This window comes from Bubalus bubalis, chromosome 24 (assembly GCF_019923935.1).
Source record: "Bubalus bubalis isolate 160015118507 breed Murrah chromosome 24, NDDB_SH_1, whole genome shotgun sequence".
In the NCBI taxonomy this organism is placed as follows: domain Eukaryota; kingdom Metazoa; phylum Chordata; class Mammalia; order Artiodactyla; family Bovidae; genus Bubalus; species Bubalus bubalis.
The window spans coordinates 898,047-909,071 of record NC_059180.1 but is presented as its reverse complement, the minus strand read 5'-3'; the positions used below and the strand labels follow the sequence as shown (position 1 = coordinate 909,071).

Below are 11,025 nucleotides of genomic sequence, written 5' to 3'. Positions count from 1 at the left end.
TGGCCAGGATGGACGTGTGGCACGGCCCGCCTGCCCTCGTTGGCGAGGACGAGGACAGACACGGCGCACAGGAGTGCAAGGCCCCTGAGGGGGCCGCGCCCACGGGGGTCCCCCCCATAGCCTCCCTTCCCAGGGCCGCTCGTGCGTCTCTACAGAAGTGCCTGCCGTGGCCAGGAGGGGCCATGCCCTTCGTGGGGGGCGGGCGGCGAGGAGCCTGAATACAAGGAGGACTAAGTGTCAGCTGATGGGGTCGAGGGTCGGGAGCTCATCCCTGCAGAGGCGCTGAGCTGAGCCGGGTGGCGGGCGGAGGGCGGGCGGAGGGCGGGCATAGGGCAGGTGGGGCCCCAGGAGGGACCAGAGACACACAGCTGCAGGCAGGCAGGTGCACACACGTGCAAACGCTCACCCACGCGTGTCCGCACAGCGCACCATCCCCAGCAGCCCTGCCAGCACGCACCGTGTGGTTCTGCTCAGGGGGTTGTTTTATTGTTTAGTCGCTCAGTTGTGTCTGACTCTCTGCAACCCCATGGACTGTACCCCACCAGCCTCCCCTGTCCATGGGATTCTCCAGGCAAGAACAGTGGAGTGGGTTGCCGTTTCCTTCTCCAGGTGATGTCTTGGAAAAGACAAAACTGCGGGGACAGAGAAGAGCCCAGGGGTCATGCAGGCAGGGAGCCAGGGGGAGCTGGGGGCAGGGCACATGGTCGCGGTTACGTGACGACACGTGTTTGTCAGAACTCAGGATGGCATGCCAAGGGCATCCCCCGCATGGATGTCACGCCTCAATTTTTAAGAAGACTAAAAACCCGCTCTAAGAGTCCTACTGTTCTATTCAGGGAAAGTCACAGCCCCGAGGGCCCCAAGGCTGAGCCCCAGGGGAGGCTTGTTCTCCGTCCCCCGGCCATCCAGTCTTGTCTGAGTGATACTCCAGGGCCACATCCCAGCAAGGGGCAGCTCGGACCCCACAGCGGCCCCTGTAGAAAGCCTGGAGAGGCCCGTCCTCCCCACGGAGTCTGCGCAGACCACGCTTCTGATCATGGACAGCAGGGGAGGCACCTGGATACCTGACCTTGCTCCCCTTCTCTCAGTGGCACCCAGAAGCGCAAAGCTAAACCTGAGGCCAATCTTAGCGAACGTGGGGCCCAGAAGCCGGCGGGACCCACGGCCGTGACGGTCTCGTCCAGTGGTACTTCCTAGTGCTGAGGGCAATGCCCACACAGGGCTCACCCCACGGGCTCCCAGGTGCCGGGGCTCGACCTGAGCTTCCTGCTAGCCCTGCAGCCCGTGGCTCAGAGTCCAGGCCCCAGGACAAGCTCGGCAGGTGACTGTGGCGTACATTACAGATGCTGACTCCTCTGAAGGACAAAGAGCTTTGTCATCAGGTGGCTCTTTGGATGGGGAGAGAGACAGACAGGGAGGCGTGGGGAGGGGAGGGAGAGACAGAGCGGGAGAGTGGGTGGGCTGGGGTGGGAGGAAGGGTGGGTGGGCAGCGGGGGGAGGGAGGCAGGGAGCAGAATCAGCCTCTGGCCTCTGGGAAGACGCAGGATGGCTGATGAGGTGGAAGGGCCTGAGGGGAGGCGGCGGACAGGGCCGTTCCTCTGCCCACACTGGGGTTGGCTGGTCCCTGCTCCATACGCTGAGTGAGTTCTGCGGCCTCTGCTGCCCCCCAGGGGTGTTCGCTGATAACGCAGGGACTCCCCGCCCAGCTCCTTGGTCCCAGACCCTACTCAGGCCCCAGCCTGGGTCCACCTGGAGCTCTGGGTGCGTCTGCACGGGACAGAACCCCCTGACAGCCAGGACTACATCTCCTTCTTTCCCCTTTGTACTTCCCTTCTGAAATATGCTACAGATTCAAATGGTACAGAGATGCATGGTCGTGGAGACGGAAAGTCCCACCTAACTCTACCCCCACCACCCCAGAAGGCCAGCGTCGTGATGGGCCTTTTCAGCAGGCAGCAGACCCTGTGTCTCAGGACCTTGCTGCGTCTGCATCCGTCTCCTTACGTTTCAGAGCTGTTTTCCTAGAGGAGTGTTGGCACTGCGCTTTCGGCCTGCTTTGGAAGTCTCATCTGCTTCCTTTGCTGGGGTGGGGCTTCTCCTGCTTCTTCCTGACACTGTCTTGACCCGCAGCCGCTTGCTCATCGTCCGTCTCTTGTCTGCAGTGAGGCGGTGGGCAACTGGGGGCCCTCAGACCAGCTGCCCGCAGAGGATGTCCGCTGACTGCGTGAGCAAGCAAACATTTCACCGCCGGGTGGATGGAGAGACGGACACGTGGAGAGAGTGTAGGGACGAACGTATGAATGGATGGACGTACAGATGCATGCGTGGATTCGAAGGCTGAACGGTCTCCCACTGCAGAGACGGCCCACGCGGCGTTTATCCATTTGCCTGTCCATGGACACTTGGTCGCTTCCGCCTCCTGGCTACAGGGGTCGATTCCGCAGTGAACACGTATGTGCATGTTGACATCTCGCTTCAAGGCCCTGCTTTCAGTTCTTCTGGGCAGACCCACCTTGATCACATCGTGATTCTGTGTTTTGAGGAACCGCCACATGGCTTTACCCAGCGACCGCACCATTTACAGCCCCCCGAACAGCGCCCAGCTCCCCCACGCCCCGGCCAACGCGTGTTCTCGCCACATCTGTGTATACACGAGCCATCCCAACGGGTGTGACGGGCCCCCGTTTAAAGGCAGTCACTGCCTTGGGTGGGGGTGGGAGCTTCCTACTGCTTCTGTCTGCTCTTCGCTTGAATCATTTCCTTGCCCTTCTTTAATTTACAAAGCTTAGGATTCACTCACAACACACAGTTCTGAGTGTAGACGAGTGCTCAGGCAGCATCACACTCAGGACACGGCAGATCCGTCCTCCCCCGGCGTCCCCCATTTTCATTCACACTTGCCCCTCACCCCCACCCTGCAACCACTGATCCGTACAGAATCCCGCCTTTTCCAGAACATCGCCTGAGCTGATCCGCAGAGCACACTGCCTTCCCTGTTTGGCTTCCTTCCTGGCTCTGTTCTTGAGACCCATCCCACCCTCAAAAGCCCCGATGACTCCTTCCTTCCTATCAGAGAGCAGTGCTCCGTCCGCAGATGCACACAGCTTGTTGTCTGTCCGCCTGCTGGAGACAACTGGGTCGTATTCAGTTTTCGGTCAGTCAGAACGCCTGCGTGCAGGCGTTGGTATGGGCACGACGTCCGTGTCTCCCAGGCAAACAGCAACGTGTAGGGAGTCGTGTGGCAGGCGCGTGTTCACCTCCACGAGGAGCAGCCATGCTGCTTTTCAAGGCGCCCACCCTGCTCAGCATCCCCAGCGGTGGTGCGGGGCGCCCCAGCTGCTCCGCGTTCCCACCAGCACTTGGCGTGGCAGGTCCCTGCGGAGTTCAGCTGTGTGTCTTGCTGGAGACGCTCTAGTAGCCACATTTCTTTTGGTCATCGGCCCACACTGACTCAAAGAACCGCAGACGCTGTATTTGGAAAAGCCTTCAAACTCTTCTGAGTCCAGTCCCCTCAGCGCAGACACCCTAGCACAACCGTTACCACGGTGACCACCCGGCCTCAGCACCTCCGGAGGGAGCGTGCTCACCACCTCCCGCGGAAGGCCCGGCGTCCCCGGTGGCCAGACGGTCCCTGTGTTGTGCCCAGTCTGCCTTCCCAGACCCTCTGCGGGGTACAGGCCCCAGCCCAGTGCGCAGATGCAGAACGGCCTTCAGGAAGGTGAGCCCGCCTCTGACCTCCCCAGACAGCTCCACGCCCTCCCTGCTCGGATGAGACCGACGCCGGGTTCCCCCCACCCCCGCCCGGCCCTGTCCCCATCGCAGGCCCGGAGCTCAGAGGATGGATCAGAGGCACCTGGAGGCCACCCAGCCTGTTTGCCCATTTTACAGATGAGGAAACGGAGGCCCAGAGCACAGAAGGGCATTGTCCGTGGTCATCAGAAGTTAGTGCCAGGGCCCACGGACAGGGCTTCATCCTATCCCCTCCCCACGCCCACCCACTACCCTGGACCCCTGTCTCACACCAACTAGAATACAATCCAACCTGGCCAAGCTTTATCAAAGCCGTGTGCTGGCTTTCTGTCCTCTCCCTGTAAGAGAGGACAGGACGACCGATAACCAGCCTGGCAGGCTCTGTTGTTCAGCTCGACACGGGGCAATAAGACGGCTTCTAGTCAGGGGAAATAACTTCTTAAAATATTGAAAAAAAGGCTTTTGGAAATTGCACTTGGATTAGGGTTTCATTTATTAAAGAACTAAACAAATAGTGTAAGATATGAGTACAAGGAAGTTTTCAATCTCTCTAATGAGGGCAGGAAGCTTCGCTCCAGGAACAAAAATACTGAAGCCTAAGTTCGGCAGAAAACAAGGCAACCAGCTAAACTCTTAATTCTGTGCCCTGCTGAAATTAGGTCCAAAAACAGAGGATGTTCTTTGTGTTCACCATATGACATTAAATAAAAACACTCCCGCTGATATAAAGCTCCAAAGCCGGGGCAGCGCTAGGCCACGCGGCGGCGCCAGCCTCCACGGCAGGTGCTGCGCCCACTCCCGGCCTGGGGAAGGGGACTTACGCCCTTTCCGGTGAAACACTCCCCGGACCCTTATAAACTGGGCTCGGTGTCGATGGTGTTTGTTTCCCTCAAGAAAAATCAGAATTTCAGGGAGTCCCAGGGTTTTGTTCCTGCAATAAAATACATGTGATTTTCAATGGGTTGCCTTTAATCTTTATATCCTTCCCCCTCCCTCAACTTAGATAAACCTAGTTTGTAAAAAAGTCACGGTTCACCACCTTTTCCCAGATAACTGGGTTCAGTGAAAGGCCGCTTCTGGCGCCCAGAGCCTCCTGGCTGGGGACCGTGCTGCTGCTCATTCAACGCTCTTTGCAACCGCCGAGCGGGGGCGCCCCACACCACACAGGTGACCGCCGGGCACACAGCCACGCCTTGAGACTAGGCTGCACCCTGCCCAGGACAAAGAGCAGCGGCAGGCTGGGGGTGGCAAGCGGGGTCCGCAAGCACGGAGGCGCTCCACCGCAGGGCTGCCGAGTGGACCGAGGTCTGCGGACACCCGGAGGCCGGCCGTGGTTGCCACGCTGGCCCTCTCGGCCCCGCAGCTCCTGTGCCTGCTTCTGAACGCACGTCCTGCTTCAGCAAGACGCGGCTTCCGCATCATCACAGCCTTTCTCCAGAGAGGGGGCCGTGGCATCAGCACCTCCCAGCCCCGACGGTCCCTAGGATGCTGCTCTGATACCAGACTCGGCATCGAGGGGAATCAGGGGCCGAGCCTCTCCTGGTCTTTCTGCTGCTTGCAAAAGCTTGGCGCGCGGAGCGGTTGGTGTCACGGATCACGCGAAGGCCTGTGCGTAGGGCACTGCCAGTGGAACTCAATGACCCGTGAGGGGAAGGAGACTCTGTAAGCGCCTCGTATGGGCGAGGCCCTTCTGCAAGTGGGATGCCATTTAATTCTCCCAAGTGTTGAACGAGCAAGAATGGGTTCCTCCAAGAGGGAAAAGCACTGACCCAGGCCACAGCACAGATGCGTCTCGAAGGCTGAGGGAGGAAGCCGGACATGAAAGGCCACAGAACGTCAGCCCATGGGTAGGAAATGCCCGGGACAGGCTGAACCACAGAAGCAGAAGTGAGCGAGTGGTCTCCACTGGGAAGTCCTAAATATTCTGCCATTCCCACTGACAACGTCTTGTTTGACATATAGTATTTAGGAGCATTGTTTAAACTCATAGATACACGGGTTAATGCTTTTGCGTTAACTTTTTCTTTTCTTTTTTTGACCGAGCCACACAGCTTGCAGGATCTTAGTTCCCCAACCAGGGACTGAACCCACGGCAGTGAAAGCTCCGAGTCCTAATCACCAGACAGCCAGGGAACTCCTGACATTAACTCCTTCTAAAAACAGTGACTGATTTGAGGACAGGCACGTGACCCAGGATGCTCTAAGGAGACTCGGTCACAGGACTTGCACTGCGGCCCAGAGAAAGCCGGGCACAGCCCGTCCACAGGTGGAGGCGACGTCGGCGTGCCGGTCTCCTCTGTACAAGCCCATCTGCTCTCCTTTTGGGCAAAAGACGGTTTCACGTCTGTGTCTGCACCTACACTGGAAAAAATCCCAGTGGATGCGGCTTTCTGACTCGCTTGAAGACATCTGTAACCTAAACGTGATGAAAGCCCTGCACCCCAGCTGCGTCTAGGCCTGCGTTACAAATGTAATCTCCAATGGCTGCGACCCAGAGTGGCCGAGAGAGGTGAGAGCGAGCACCCTTTATACAAAACAAGTGGACTTCCCTGGCGGTCCAGTGGTTAGGACTCAGTGTTCTCACTGCTGCGGCCCCAGGTTCAACTGCTCATCAGGGAAGTGAGATCCCCAAAGCCAGGAGGTGCAGTCAAATGAATAAGTAAAGGGGTTCCACTAACTGCCGCGTCTCATAAAAGTTTAGAGGGATGTTGCCTTTACAAGACCGAGGCAAACCCTGGCAATGCCTTACCTGTTCCAAGACTGCGATACCTGGAAGTCTTGCTGGTCCAGGTTTCAGCTGCCTGAGTGCCTGCAGTCAGGAGGCTGCAGAGGAAGAGACGTTGTCGTAACACAAGGAGTTTCATGAATGAATTGACTATTTGCATAGTTGGGCTCCGCTCAGGTATCTCTCACTGTGTAGCTCCAGAATCTACTTCTCTCCCCCTCTTTCTCTGTCTCTCTCTCTCTCTCACACACACACACCCCCAACACTGAACGCCCTGGGAATCATGTTGTGAGGCTGTGGAAGTGCAGTGCAGATCAAGTCAGGTTGTAAATCTTGCAAAAGATGCAAAATTTCAAAAAGTCCATAAATGAAATGCTGAGGGATGTTCAGACCTGGCCCAAAGCCATTGGCAAGTGTGGGAGGGCCTGACTGTGCAACCAAGGACCAGGAAACTGACAAAGCTGGTATCAGGCTGGGGCTCCCACTGTGAGTGACGTGAACAGCAAGGGGCTAGGAGAGGCGCCTGGGGAAATGGATGCTGAGCGTGTATATCTCAGCACAACTGACCCTTTTTATGACAGAGCTGGGGAAATCATACACGATGTGAAGGAGAACGTGGAGAGCAAGCACACAATTTGTTGGGAAAATTATGACCTGCCAACACACCACCTGATTAATTCTTCGCTGGTTCTTCAACTTATCATTGCATTAAGAACCTAAATTTCCTTGAATACAAGACAAATTCAAGATACTCCCCCTCCTTTTTTTTTTCAAGATAAATTCTCAAACTCTTTTGCCCCATCACTGACATCATAATGATGTCAGTGGTGGGGCAAAAGAGTTTAATTTAAGGGATCTTTCTTTCCAGTTCGAGTCTCATCTTGCACTCAAGTAGTCCAGGGCAGGCGGTGACCTCCTGCTCAGATATTCTAACTGTGTAAATTCTGCTCACACACCCACTCAGGCCACCAGGAAGCCCCCTGCCTGGACGGCCATCACCTCAGTCTGGGACGGCATCTCACCTCATGTGTCCTTCATACTCAGGCTTTACCAAAGATCTAAACCAAAGAATGCCATCATAAAAACATTATCCAGTTTAGGGACGTCCCTGGCAGTCCAACAAAAATAAGAGTTCACCTTCCAACACAGGGGCTGTGGGTTCTATCCCTGGTCAGGAAGCTAAGATCCCACAAGCCTCACAGCAAAAATCTAAGACATAAAACAGAAGTAATATTACAACAAATTCAACAGAGACTTAAAAAATGGTCATCAAAAAGAATCTTTAAAAAACTATCTACTTTGTTCTTCAGCATCTCTTTAATAAAAGTGATAAGCTTATTCCAGACTTGGGGGGTTTTGTTTTGTTTTGGGTGGGCTTTTTTCGGGGGGGTCAGATTTCTTGTACCTATTTGCCTTCAGAGAGAGAATGCATGAATTGGTGAATAAAAATAAATGAACCTTTTACAGGTTTCACACGGCAATACATTGGAAATTGGCTTTTGAGGCACGTGTGGATGGATGGGTGTTTAAATTTAGAGCCAACAAAAACGTAGACCCGCCTGAGAAACTGTATGCTTCTTCTTTTGAATATTCGGAGAAGGCAATGGCACCCCACTCCAGTACTCTTGCCTGGAAAATCCCATGGATGGAGGAGCCTGGAAGGCTGCAATCCATGGGGTCGCTAAGAGTCAGACACGACTGAGCGACTTCACTTTCACTTTCTCCTAATCTTTCCCTTGGTGAACTGGCTGCAAAAAAAGCTCAAAATACAAGGTTTCTCTTGACTTTTATGTCTGTCTTGATCATTTTTTGCAGACAAGCCTTTTTCTTTCATGCCACCAGAAATCACTGTGCAAGGAGCATGCTTCATTTGACAAAACTTGGATTGTGCACGGAGTTATTAAACCCTGAGAAAAAGCAGTAAGGATAGGAGGGTGCCACCCAGGGCTTCCCAGGTGGCTCAGCGGTAGTCTGCCTGCTAAGGCAGAAGGCACGGTTTCAATCCCTGGGTCAGGAAGACCCCCTGGAGGAGGAAAACTCACCCCGGTATTCTTGCCTGTGAAATCCCATGGACAGAGGCGTCTAGTGGGCTACAGTCCACGGGGTCGCAGAGCTGGACATGACAACAGGGCTTCCTAAGGGGTTAAGTGATGTGGACAGACCAGGCCGGGGGGAGTCTGCTGTGACAGGCCATCAGGAAGACGGACAGGTTCCTCAGGGGGTGTTCATCTCTTCAGGGAGAGGCTCAAGACTCTGATTACTGCAGGGTCAGCACAAGACCCTCCTCTGCCAACACCACTTCAGCTCAGAGAGAGATGCGTGCAGGGGGTGTGGGGGGCTCTCAGACCCCTGGGGGGACCAGAAGTTATCCTGCTGCAGGACAGCACTGCCCCTGCTCTTCCCCTTTACCTGGGCGTGCGCATCGTGAGACCAGTAATCAAGAGTAAAGTTCGGAAGCCCAGATCCTGCCCCTCTCAGCTGTGTGGCCTTGGGCGAGTCCGGTGAGCCTGAACATACCGTCTATACGACGGGGATGGTAACGTGTCTACTCAGTGGGGTTGAGATTAAACACGTCACTGTAGGAAAGCACTGAGCACAACTCCTGGCACACACTAAGCGCCAAATAAGCGTCAGCTGTCATCACCCCCTCGGCCGTGGACGGCTGGCCCAGAGGGGCTTGTGAGGGCAGAGGCGCCTGGCACACCTAGAGGGGCTCAAAGGCCTTAGTCAGGGAGTTCCCGAGAGGGCCAGTGGTTAAGACTCCGCACTTCCAATGCAGCAGACGTGGGTTCAATCCCTGGTCAGGGAACTAAGGTCCCACATGCCACGTGGTGCAACCAAAAGCGGTTTCTACAGTCTCAGTGACTTTCAAGTGTATGCATTTTGCTGTGTGGGCCTTCGTTGCCGCCAGGACTTCTTTCTAGCTGCAGCGAGTGGCGGATACTCTCTAGCCATGGTGCATGGGCTTCTCATCGTGGTGGCTTCTCTCCTTGTGGGTTTCGGAGCACAGGCTAAGAAGCTGTGCACAGGCAGAGCTGCCTCTCCGGATGTCGACTCTTTCCGGACCACGAATTGGACCTGTCTCCTGCACTGACAGGCAGATTCTTTACCACTGAGCCCCCAGGGAAGCCCCCAAAAGATTTTTTTTTTTTAAAAAAGGCTTTTGTTACTGCCAGGCAGAGCATACTGACAAAGATTCTCTCCTAGACCAGACTCTACTCCCTTAACTGTTTTTTAAAAAATTCTCTGCCACAGTTTATTTAATCTTGGCTGTGCTGGGTCTTCACTGCAGCGCCTGGGCTTAGCCACAGCATGTGGGATCTCGTTCCCCGACCAGGAATGGAACCCTGCACTGGGAGCACAGTCTTATCCACTGGACCACCAGGGAAGTCCCTCTGAACTCTTTCCCAACTAGGCACTCACTTTTGGACTTCTGCGATGTCTCTGCATTTTCCAGTCTTAGTAAGAACTGCCCCCCACCCCATCCCGCATGTCTGGTAACCGCCAATGTCTAACCAGTTCCTCATCCCCCACTGTCCCCCAGGTGGTCTGAGGCCACCCTGGCCAGCCTCCAGCAGGAATTCTGCTGGGTTTTCCTGCCTAGAAACCCCCCACCCCGCTTTCCTCTTAGTAATTTCCCACCCACTGACCCTATCCTGAACCTTGGCTGTAAATCCCCACTGGTTCCTGCGGCTCTAAGTGAAAAATGTCACCTGCTCTATCAGTAAGCAAAGGATGTTGCAACCTACAAGCCGTCACATCACAGCTGCCCGACGGTGCACCGAGGGGACTCGGGTGAGAAAGCACGGGACGCTGGCCCCGGGAAGCTGAGGTGCACATCAAAGGAACGGAGGAAAGCGCTGAATTCCTGGAGATGCCTGGTTTTCCGGTATTAAGCAATCTTCTGACTTTCGGACTACCTGGTCTTTGTTGCAAACACCCTTATAAACCCTGGCTCCTCCCTCACCTCTTCGGGGCATTCCCTCAGCTATCCGAGATGCTGCGTCCTGGGCTTAAGTCCTCAGTTTTGTCCAAGGAATAAAACGTAACTCCCGACTTTTAGGTCGTGTGTTTTTTTTCAGTCAACAGGCATTTGGGATGAACCCAGAGGGCCCCACACTGAGGTCTCTTGCGCCCTACGTCAAGGGTCCTGACGGGGATGTTTTCGGCGCTTAAAGTGACGTCCAGCCCTGCTTTTCTCTCAGCTCCCCGTGCTTCCTTGAAGGTCCAGGAACCCATGGCCAACGGGCCAGAAACCCTGTTTCTGAGGTTCCTCAACCACAGAGCTGCAGAGTCTCCCTCAGGAGGGCGCGATGACGCCCTTCTGGAGAAGTCAGACGCCCCTCGTCTGAGGGCCAGCGGCCGACAGGCCCGCGGGTTGCTGCTGCAGCCCCTTTCCGCAAACATGGCGCCCAGCCCTCCCTGCCCGGGCGCGCGGAACCCCACAGCACAGAGTCCCAAGCCGCGGCGGGAGCCGGAAGTCCCGCGGGCTGCACTTCCGGCGGGGGGGGGGGGGAGGGCTCGGCGCTCGCGGGGCGGGGCCTGTCGGG

At 55.8% G+C, this 11,025-nt stretch overlaps 1 long non-coding RNA gene across 1 annotated transcript; it reads right to left on the bottom strand.

The window, feature by feature from the left end:
• Window positions 1-4,219: 4,219 nt before the first annotated feature.
• Window positions 4,220-7,242, bottom strand: LOC112581806. Its single transcript, XR_003106442.3, has 2 exons — window positions 6,500-7,242; window positions 4,220-4,681 (listed from the first exon to the last, which is right to left on the bottom strand). It is a non-coding gene; the product is annotated as an uncharacterized LOC112581806 (long non-coding RNA).
• Window positions 7,243-11,025: the final 3,783 nt, after the last annotated feature.